Source organism: Rhincodon typus, chromosome 12 (assembly GCF_021869965.1).
Source record: "Rhincodon typus isolate 14 chromosome 12, sRhiTyp1.1, whole genome shotgun sequence".
In the NCBI taxonomy this organism is placed as follows: domain Eukaryota; kingdom Metazoa; phylum Chordata; class Chondrichthyes; order Orectolobiformes; family Rhincodontidae; genus Rhincodon; species Rhincodon typus.
In genome coordinates this window covers 65,006,724-65,018,757 of record NC_063343.1, presented here as the reverse complement: position 1 = coordinate 65,018,757, position 12,034 = coordinate 65,006,724, and the positions used below count along the sequence as shown (strand labels likewise).

The 12,034-nt window shown below is 43.1% G+C and overlaps 1 protein-coding gene across 1 annotated transcript in view; it reads left to right on the top strand.

The window, feature by feature from the left end:
• The window catches only part of ndst1b (N-deacetylase/N-sulfotransferase (heparan glucosaminyl) 1b), a 331,224-nt gene that overhangs the window by 74,980 nt on the left and 244,210 nt on the right, over positions 1–12,034 (top strand). The gene's annotated exons all lie outside the window — the stretch shown is intronic.

Genomic DNA, 12,034 nt, shown 5'->3' with positions numbered 1-12,034 from the left:
TGAGGTGGGAGGAGGGGACAGGTGGGAGGAAGGACAGGTTAGGGAGGGGGGAATGAGCTGAGCTGGTTTTGGGGGAGGGGCGATTTTGAAGCTTGTGGAGTCCACATTGATACCATTGGGCTGCAGGGTTCCCAAGCGAGATATGAAATGCTGTTCCTGCAACCTTCGGGTGGCATCGTTGCTCTCCATAAATTTCTCTCCACAAATGCTCCCGGAACTGCTAAGTTTCTCCAGCATTCTCTGTGTTTGTTTCTCAACATCTACCCTGTAAAACCTCTTCAGAATTTTGTGTGTTTCAATAACATCACCCCTCATTCATCTGAACTTTCTTCAATAAAGGCATAACCTATTTAACTGTCAACCCTTTCTTATCAGGCAGCAGCCAAATGAATCTCTTTTTGAGCTGCCTCCAATACCTGTATATCTTTCCTTAAATCCAGGAACTAAAACTTTACACAGTACTCCCGGTGCACCCTAACCAAGTCTCTGTGGAGTTGGAACATGGCTTTCCTATTTTAAAATTGGAAGCCCCCTGTGGAGGTGATGGCCTAGTGGTATTATTGCTGGATTGTTAATCCAGAGACCCAAGTAATATTCTGGGGACCTGGGTTCTAGTCTTGCCATGACAGATGGTGGAATTTGAATTCAATAAAAATCAAGATTTAAGAATTTAGTGATGACTTTGAATTCATTATTTATTGTCAGGGGAATAATAACCCATCTGGTTCACTGATGTCCTTTAGGGAAGGAAACTGCCATCCTTACCTGGCCTGGCCTACATGTGACTCCAGACCCACAGTAATGTGGCTGACTCTTAACTGCCCTCTGGGCAATTAGGGATGGGCAATAAATGTTGCCTAGCCAGCGATGCCCTCATCAGTGATCAAATAAAGGGGGAAAGAAAGGGCAACATTTCATTTGTCTTCTTAATTACTTGCTGCAATGTACTGAAAAGATATTATGCTTTACTCAACAATCTTTTCAACAAAATTTTGTTGTTTCTTCCATTTTATTCATCTATGCGATGTGGGCATCACTGTTAACACAAGTTTTTATTGCTTGTCTCTAATTTTCCTGGAGATAGTGGGGATGAGCTGCCTTCTTGAACAGCTGCACTTTGTGTGCTGTGGATGGATCCACTATGTTGTAAAGGAGAGAATTCCATGATTTTGTCCCAGTGATACTGAAGGAACAGCAATATATTTCCAAGTCAGGATGGTGAGTAGCTTGGAGGGGAACTTGCAGGAGGTGGTGTTCCCATGTATCTGCTACCCTTGTCCTTCTAGATGGTTAGGGTTCATGGATATGGAAAGTGCTGTCTAAGGATTTTTGGTGAATTTCTGCAGTGTATCTTGTAGAAAGTACACACTGCTGCTACTGAGCATTGGTGGGAAAGTGATAGAATGATTAAGATGGTGGATGGGGTGCTGACCAACCATGTTGCTTTGTAATGTTGAACTTTTTGAATGTTGGAGCTGCATTCATCCAGGCAATTTCAGGATAATCCTGGAAAGTAAAACGAAGCAGTTGTGATGGTTAAGGTGGTACAAAAGGCTTCAGTGTCCATGGGCTCTCTGGAAACAATCACACAAACAGTGATCCCCTCCTGATTGCCATACAATAGTCTTTGCTAGAGTGTATCTTTTGTTTGGACTTGATATTGAACTTGACTGCAATGGTGTTGTTGACCAAATTACCTCGAACCTTACCACCTCACACTCAAACATTGGCGATTTCCATGACTCAGCTCACCTGCCCCAAAAATCTACAATCCTGGCAAGACTCCGTGCTTTCTCCAGTCCCTTTGCTCAGATGCACTTCTGTATGTGAGAGCCATCCTGTACCCGAGAAGGAATTAAGGCAAGTAAAGGATTCAGAAATGGTTCCACCCGCCAGACTGAACAGAAGCAGTCATTTTGTTGTCCTGTCCGGATGGAATCGTCAGTTGTCAAGGGAGACGACCTGTTGTATTTGAAACCCACCTCCTCCCCATCTCCTCCACCATGGTTACATTCTGCGTGGGAAAGCCCAACGTTGACTGTCCCATCCTCCTGCCAGCTGAGGCCTTGAAGCATCTAATTAAGGATCATGAAGAGAAACGCATACCACCACTGCTGGCACTGATGCAGGTACAAGTGGGCCTGTCATTGTATGACTAAACCACAAGTCAGATAGTATGGGAACATTATCACCCCTGAGTTGGGGGGAAGGTGTAGGGCCAGAGGGTAATGGGGAGAGAGATTGCCCGATCAAAGACAATCAGTGCCTGCACGAGGGGCCAGACATTGGGAAGGGTTGGAAGAGGTGGTGTGGTTATGACAGGCAGCCCTCTGAGCAGAAACCAACTCCCTCCCTTCCTCTGTCTTGCAATCCTCGCCCTGTCGCACAATCACCCCCTTTATCCACATTACTGACCACTGTCCTGGGTCATAGCACAATCCTTGGACTCCAGGGTTTGTACGTTTGCCAGGGTAGGGTGGGTGTGGGATGGGGATGCAGTGTGGAGGGACCTTGGGTGGGGTGATGTGGGCATGCAAGTCAGCCTGATTCAGTAGGCCTTCCCAAAACAAAGCAGACTAACTCCCAGGGGGGTTTCGAACCCAGGTAACCCTCCCCTGGGCCAGTTGGTCAGTGCAAACGTTTCAAAACAAGTTAATCCTTCGATGGAAAGCCTTCAGAGGCAATATTTTAAATATTGCATGACAGATCTTTCAATCCATTTGACCAGGGATTGTCTGAGAAGCTTCAATTTTAATTCATTATCGAAAATGTTAAATTAGACCAATAATAAGATGTTAATGCTTGCATTAAGATAACAGGAGAGGGAAGCACTTTGAGGTGTACTCATTACAACATCAAAGGACTTTACAAGCAGTTATCTGTTGTTTCAGGTTAAGCCTGTGTTACATAAGGATTGTCTTTTTGTTTGAGAGAGATAGTAGGAACTGCAGATGCTGCAAAATCTGAGATAACAAGGTGTAGAGCTGGATGATCACAGCAGGCCAAGCAGCATCATAGGAGCAGGAAGGCTGATGTTTCGGGCCTACACCTACATCCAGCTCTACACCTTGTTATCTCTTTTTGTTTGAGGTAGTTTATGAGTCACAAAACATTCTTCAGGTTGTTTGCGAACCTACATTTCTATGTAACACCTTTCAGTTGCTACAGCAGCGAAGTATCTAATTGACATTCTTCAGCATAGTCTTCCACATTATATATCTTCACACTGTAGGAACAATGTACATTGAACTACTGAGGAAAGTAACAAGTTAACAATACAAATTTAATTTTATTCTTACGTGGGATGTCAGTGTCACTGGCAAGGCCAAGATTTCTTGCCCATCCCTAAATGCCTCTTGAATTGAATGACTTGCTAGGGTCATTTTAGAGGGTATTTAAGAGTGAACCACTTTGCCTTGTGCTTGGAGAAACATGTAAACAAGGCTGTGACAATGGCAACGTGGAGCTAGAGGAATACAGCAGGCCCGGCAGCATCAGAAGAGCAGGAAAGCTGACGTTTCGGGTTAGGACCCTTCTTCAGAAGGCCTGCTGTGTTCCTCCAGCTCCACACTGTGTTATCTCTGACTCCAGCATCAGCAGTTCTTACTATACCTGTGACAATGGCAGCTTTCCTTCCCCTAAAGACTATTAGTGAAGCAAACATCTTTTCATGACAACTGATGATGGTTGCCACAGTCATAATTCCTGAGATTACCCAGAGGGCAAAAAGCAACATTACTTGGAAATGAACACTTAAAAATATGCCCCCTTGTCTTGAAATCCCCCTTCCTAGAGAAAAGACACTTACCATTCACCCTATCTATACCCCTCATGATTTTATAAATCTCTATTAAGTTACCTCCTACATTCCAGTCAAAAAAGTCCCAGCCTATCCAGCCTTTCTTTATAACTCAAACCTTCCACACCCAGCAACATCCTGGTAGATCTCTTCTGAACTCTCTCCAGCTTAGTAATGTCCTTCCTATAACAGGGTATCCATCCTTCCTTAAGTAACAGGAATGGCAATGGGCACATTGCTCGTCTCATAGACATGATGGGCCAAATATCCTCCTTTGGCCTTATAACAGCCCTGCAATGCTTTGAAATTCACGCGACAGCTGGACAGGGGAGAACCTCAACTCATGTTTATCTTCTGTAGTTTTTTTTCTTTTTAACTATAAGCTGCTGATGATGATACAGAATGAATCACTCAAGGCCACGGATAGATTCTGCAATTTACACTGAAGCCATATACAATATAATTCCTTGTACCATTTACCACACCCTTTGATGAACTTTAAACACAATTGAATTGATTCTACCTGCACTGCAAGGCAGCACATTAGGAATTGATTCACAGAATGGCATTCATGGAATTTTTGTTTCCCTTCTTTTTAAAATTAAACCCAGCATCCTCAAAGGCAGCTCTCAAACTGCTTTCAATCCTTAAGGCTTTTCTCTAATCTCAAGGGTCCTGGCACTTTGTCAGACATCTGTAGAATCTGGGAGAGAGAGAATTTTCTTAATTCTTTCTGAAGCTGAGTCATATTTTAGACATTAGTTATTAGCCTGGTGCTGCAGATCGTGGTTACTGAAAAGATAGATGTATTGTTGTCTTGCACTCATCAGGACAAAGGCAAGAATGCCAAATTTCAAACAGGCACCGCTACGACCAGACTTCAGGTGAGATTCACCAGATTATCACAGTTCCAGACAGATATTCCAAATTGTTAAGTCTCTTTGTAAAAAGGAATAAACTGGCTCCCCCCGCTTATTCACCCACTCCCTCTGTTCGTGACGGCAAGTTTAATTTAAATACAATTAAGTATGGATGGTTTTCTCCCAGACAAAATGTTTTAAATTTAACCAGGCTTTCTGGAATTAAGAAAAGAGTGAGTTCATTAGGTATAAACACAACGTGAAAGAATAATAAAATACACATTCACACAGATTAGAAATAAGAGACGTATCCAAATAAAGTTAAAAATTAAGGGATATTTAGATATTTAGATCAGTGCTCTGTGAAAGGTAGTTAGTGGAATGTTGACATTGCAGATAATTGGAATTCTTTTGTCCAATGCCTTGTGATGGTGGTTGGATGGTCATACTCAGAGTGAGAGAGAGTCTATCTGATTCCCTGCTTCCTTTTGACTAGCTTGCTGACCAGCTGGCTTCTAACACTCAGAGCCAAAGAATCGTTTTACCTGCAACGTTGGGGCGATTTGTGGGTGGTTCTTCCATTGTGATCTTCACAGCACACCAGCATTTGAACTCAGGCTAGTACACTTGAATACATCAGCTCACAGGTAGACCTTCTTCGACTGGAACAAGCATACATAGTCCAGGATTACAGTCGGTTTTTAATTCTGTTTTTTGAACATTTGTGGAATGGCAAATTTCAAGATGCAGAGAAATTAATTATTCCAGTCCATCAGTTCATAGAATATCAGCATGTAGGTACAGAAAGGAATCAGAAGGCTAATGGATGCTATCCTTTATTATAAGTGGAATTGAGCCGAAAAGTAAGGATCAAAAACAAACATTTGCTGTTTTGTTTTTGTCTTTGTTTCAGATTTCCAGCTTCTGCATTTCTTTGCTTTATTCCGTTCAGAGGAGACTGACAAGAGTAATACCTGGAAAAAAGATGTCTCATGAGGAAAGGCTGAACGGGCTGGGCTTGTTTCCACTGGAGTTTAGAAGAGTGAGGGATGACTTACTTAAAGTCCCCATCCTTTAACCCTCTGGCCGCATCCAATCACGAAATGCTGCATTGTCTTGGACCATGCACTCCTATTCCCATAGGAAGGGGTCTGCAGTGACATTGTAAACATGACCCCTCCCTGCTAGTATGGATTGAGGATATGGGTTAAGCTTTCGGGTGGATTCAGCTATACCTTTAGGATCTTCACTGGTCAAACTGGGTCATTGATTGGATTGTTAACACTGTAATGTTTTACAGATAGTTCAGTAATTCTTGTTACAGCAGTTTACAGAGAAACACTGTACTGATTCCACTGGAGAGGTTTCAACCCTGATATAGGAACAACTGCAATCAGTAGTAACAGTTTGTCAAATAGCAGGACTTACTCATTGCATTAACAATGTAATTGGCATTAATCATCAGCAGGGAAATATCAAGATACTTGACAAAGACTCCAGGGAACAAAAATCCACAGGCTTACAGTTGACAATTCATTTGACAGTTTTAATGTGCTCTCCACATCTTTCACTTCTGCTGCTGATATCAACAACTTTCAGTTTTGTAATACCTTTCCCATAACAAGATATCCTAAGACAATTTCTAGGGTTCCATACTTCACACCACTTGTAAAATGCTGCTAACATTAAAAAAAAACCTTTGGCGATAAGAACATGGAACGGGAATAGGCCATTCGGCCCATTTGAGCATGCTCCACCATTCAATATGCTCATGGCTAATCTAACTGTAGTCTCAATTCCACTTTGCCGGCCCAGCATCGCGTTTGGGCCCAGTTCGGGACCCAGTGGCTTCAGCAGACTCATGGCAGCGATGACGTTGTTGGAGGCAAGATGGCGCTGAAGAATGGCAACATGGTTCCAGCAGCAACGATGAGGCTCCAGGACATGGCTAGGCCCTGGTACCTTATGGCAGAGACGGTGACAATCCAGCTGCGATGGTGTGTGGGGACTCGGAGCTCCTGAGGGCTCGCAGACTGAGGGAGGGACTTTGTGGCTTTGTTTATCTGGCAGCAAGGACTGATGGCAGAGGCTGGGGAGTGATCCAGACATTTCCTTTCCTTTTGGCTGTTTCTTTTATCTCTGCTTCTGTTTTTAATCCTGTTCTTTGTATACTAAGATAGTGCTGGACAATGTACACTTTTCACTGTACTCCTGTATTCCTGTACTCGAGTGTACATGACAATAAAATCTCAATCAAAATTCTAATATTTCACTCCCATGTCAATTAAAAACCTACCTAAATCAGCTTTAAATATACTCAATGACAGTGCGCAGGGGAAGGGAATTCCACTGAATCCTTTGGGGAAGAAATTCCTCCTAATCTTTATTTTAACTATGAGAACCCTTGTCTTTAAACTGCTCCCCAAAATCTAGATTCTTCCAGGAGAGAAAAATGATCGCCTCACCGTTTACCCTGTCAAACCACCTCAGCATCTATCATAGGTGCAACTGTTACTTCCAAAACCAGCATTTGTTGCCATTTCTGAATTGCCCATCAACTGAGTGACTTGGCCACACCAAAGGGCAGTTTAAGAATCAACCACAAAGCTGTGGGTTTGGAGTCACATGTAGGCCATTCCGGATATGCATAGTTGATTTCCTTCCTTAAAAGACACTGTGACAGGACACATAACTCACAGGGTAGATTTTCTTACTATCTTACCAATACTGGTTGCCCACATCATTAGCTACGATCAATGAACCAGCTGAAAGATTGAAATGAGGGTGTAAATAGATATTGGGGAGCTTTGTTCTTGGTCATGGTGTGAACAGCAAAGGTGAGCAGTATAAAAATATCAAAAAACTTTGGGATTCCAGGCCACATACCGAACACTGACTCCCTCTACTCCACACAGTGGTCTGTTTTCAGGACCATATTTCTGGCTGGTCTTCCACAGTCTATCCTCGCGGAAATGTGAACTGAGTCAAAACTCTAGTGCTCATGTCGAACTCACAGCAAATCTCTGTTCCCCAAATACCCTCTGACCAACTCTGGCTTCCAGTCAAGCAATAATTTGATTTCAGAATTCTCATCCTTGTTTTGAAGTCCCTCCATGGCCTCGCCCCTCCCTCTGTCTGTAAGATCACCTAGCCCCATGACAAACACTGTTTCAATTTTGACCTATTGCCCATTGTTGATATTAATTCCTCTACCACTGACCATGCACACCCTTTAACCAGAAACTGAATGGGATCAGCCTTCTAAATGGTATGGCTACATGAACACATCAGAGGCTAGGAATTTTGTAACATGTAACTCTCCTTCCAATTCCCCAAAGCCTGTCCACCATCTACAAGACACAAGCCAGGAGTGTGATGGAATACTCCCCACTTGCCTGGATGAGTGTAGCTGCATCAACACTCAAGAAGCTCAACACTGTCCAGGACAAAATAGCCCTCTTGGTGGTACCACACCCACAAATATTTACCCCTGACACTCATTAGCAGCAGTGTGTGCTATCTACAGGATGCACTGCATTTCTTCAGTTGCCAGTGTTCCCAGGTTTTGGAATAGCTGTCCTGAACCTTTCCATCATGCTCACATCCCCTAAAATGCTCTTAAAAATTGCATAATTTACCCTCATACACTCGCTTCATCTACATGCTAAATTTCTACATTTCTTATATAAGCACACCCAAATCTTGCTGAACGAGTTTCACACTGTAGAAAAAAATATTGACTTTACCCGTAGATATGGTCCAATTGTACATGCAATAGCTCTCCATGGTAATGAAAAAGATTGATTTCCTGTTTTGGAAGGAAGATGAGGAGAGCTTGGTTTCTTTTGGCCATTACAATTTGCTTTAGCAACAGAACTACTTGCTCATGACAAACACATTTATCCAGGGTTTTCAAGTAAAGGAGAAAGAATTCTAATGTTATAAACGTGCCAGTGATATTTTACTGTTGATACATAGTCCCTGTATTTTGTATGTGAAGAAACCATTTCTATTTGGAATAATATCTGGTTGTACCATTAACTCATGTTAGATTCAACTTGATTTAATTCAGATTGCATTTTCCCCTAGGAGCCACGTACTTTAGTTGAACCAAATGTTCAAGTATTATCCAGGATGAAGTTAAAGCCAATGATTTAGAATTCAGACAGAGTACTGCCAGATTGTACATAAAAACTGATCTGGTTCACGAAATGCCTTCTATGTAAGGAAATCTGCGGTTTGGACCCAGTTTGGACCCAAATGTGACTCTAGTCTCATACCAATACCTCTGGAACTCTCTATCACAGTGGGCTGTGGAAGCTCAGTCTTTGCATACATTTAACATAGAGATTGATAGATTTCCTAGATTGGCGGGGGGTGGGGAACCAGATTTGTAATTCAGAGGATGAGGTATTCAGCCTTCCAACAGACACAACTGGGAGTGAGGTTGTTAATAAAGAAATGCACACGATGGAATGTAATTGTGGACACAGGGATAGTTTGAAGTGTGTACACTTCAATGCTGGAAGTATCAGAAATAAGGCGGATGAACTTAGAGCATGGGTGAGTACTTGGAACTATGATGTTGTTTAGTTTGAGCCTCTGTAATGTCAACTTGGAATGGTCATTAGATGCACTTTTATAAATTTTATGAATAAAGCATTTTTTGAAAAGAAAATGAAGTTCCATTTAATCAGGAAATTATAGTCCTATTGCCCCAATGGCAAAGTGACCTTCATAATAGAAGATAGCCATTGGGCCCATTTAATCAATACTGGCTCTCTGAGGAAGAATTATTCCAATCTCCACGGTTCCATTCTTCAGCTCACGAGCTCATTTCACTCAAGAGCCTATCCACCATCCTGTCAAAACTGTTCATTATCTCTTGATTTTCCATTTATTGCAACAGGTTTTGGTTGAATAGACAAGATTTTGTAGCTCCAGCTCCTCATTGAAAGAAAGTTTAATGTAAAAAAACAGATCCACCGATTTTCTCAATTTCTTCCATGGAGCTCTTAGTTAAACCAAGCCCTGGCACTGGGTTGTAGGGGGATCTGAGTAAAAGTAAGGTAGTGACAGCCTAATCCCAGAGGACCATTGGTCTCCTCTCTCATTAGAGAGAGAGCAATGATGACGGTTTAACCTGAGGGTCACCACACCTCGAGCAAGGGAGAGGTTGAGAGAAGAATCCTTCATGGTAACCTCGGCCAGTGGAATTGAGCCTGTATTGTTGGTGCCTCTCTGCATTGCAAACCAGCTACCCAGCCAACTGAACTAACTAACTGCACCATGGCGCCAGGCAATGGCCATCTCTAAAAGAGGCAATCTAATCACCGCTCTTTGACATTTAATAGTGTAACCATCATGAACCCCCACTATCAGCATCCTTGGGGTTACCATTGACCAGAAACTCAAATGGACTCACTACATAAACACAGTGGCTACAAAAGCAGGTCAGAGACTCGGAATACTGCAGTGAGTAACTCACCTCCTGACTCCTCAAAGCCTGTCCACCATCTATAAGGCACTAGTCAAGAGTGTGATGGAATGCTCCCCACTTGCCTGGATGGGTGCAGCCCCAACAACACTCAAGAAGCTTGGCACCATCCAGGACAAAGCAGCCTGCTTGATTGGCACCTCATCCACAAGCATCTGCTCCCTCTATCAACAATGCTCAAAAAGCAGCAGTGTGTACTATCTACAAAACGCACTGCAGAAATTCACCAAAAATCCTTAGACAGCACCTTCCAAACCTACAACCACTTCCATCTAGAAGGACAAGAGAGCTCCAGGTACATGGGAACACTGCCACTTTCAAGTTCCCTTCTAAGACACTCAGCTTCCTAGCTTGGAAATATATAGCCATTCCTTCACTGTCACTAGTCAAAAACCTAGAACTTGTTCCCCGAAAACATAGTGGGTCCACCTACAGCACATGGACTGCTGCAGTTCAAGAAGGCAGCTCACCCACCACTTTCTCAAGGGGCAACTAGAGACGGGCAAGAAATGCTGGGCCCAGCTAGCGATGCTCACGTCACACAATCAAATTGAAAAACAAACAGCATGGATTTGATGTTTGCACTGGCTGAGGTTACCATGAAGGAGCCTCCTTCTCATACTCTCCCCTCGCATGAGGTGTGGTGACCCTCAGGTTAAACTCACCATCAATCATCTCTTTATCTCTCTAATCCAATAATCTTAAAACCTACTCCCTGTGGCTCCATTACAGAACAAAGAACAGTACAGCACAGTATAGGCCCTTCGGCCCACGATGTTCTGCTGACCTATTATCCTGCTAAGATCAATATACCCTACATTTTACTATCCTCCATGTGACCATCCAAGAGTTGCTTAAAAGTCTCTAAAGTATCTGACTCCACTACCACTGCTGGCAGCGCATTCCACACACCCTCCACTCTCTGTGTCAAGATCCTACCTCTGACATCTCCCCTATACCTTCCTCCAATCACTTTAAAATTATGCCCCCTCATAGTAGTCATTTCCGCCCTGGGAAAAAGCCTCTGGCTATCCATTCTATCTATACCTCTCATCATCTTGTACAGTTTGGCCAGTATTATGCATGCCTAACACCCCAAAATCCATTCTGCACTGGAGACTACAAATTGAAAGTGAACCACAATACTTCCAAGCTAAAATCTACATTGGTGGAAACAACTTTTTTTCTCTTTAAATGTAGTGTTCAGGGTGGGATTCAACACACCACTGAGTTCCCTGGCCAACATCTCCAACTCAGGCTTGCTGCAGTGCTTCAGTAAAGCTCAGCGCAAGCTGGAAGAACGTTGGTGAAGCTACTTTTGGAATACAGCATTCATTTCTGGTCTCCCTGCAACAGAAAGGATGTTGTGAATTTTGAAAGGGTTCAGAAAAGATTTACAAGGATGTTGCCAGGGTTGGAGGGTTTGAGCTATAGGAAGAGGCTGAATAGGCTGGGGTCATTTTCCCTGGAGCTTCGGAGGCTGAGAGAGTGACCTTACAGAGGTTTATAAAATCATGAGGGGCATGGATAGGGTGAATAGTCAAGTCCTTTTCTGCAGGGTAGGGGAGTCCAAATCTAGAGGGCATAAGTTTAAGGTGAGAGGGTAAAGATATAAAAGGGACCTAAGAGGCAATCTTTTCAAACAGATGGTGATGCATGTATGGAATGAGGTGCAAGAGGAAGTGGTGGATGCTGGAACAATTACAACATTTAAAAGGCATCTGGATGGGTACATGAATAGAGATAGTAGGAACTGCTGATGCTGGGGAATCTGCGATAACAAGGTGTAGAGCTGGATGAACACAGCAGGCCAAGCAGCATCAGAGGAGCAGGAAAGCTGACGTTCCGGGTCTAGACCCTTCTTCAGAAATGGGGGAG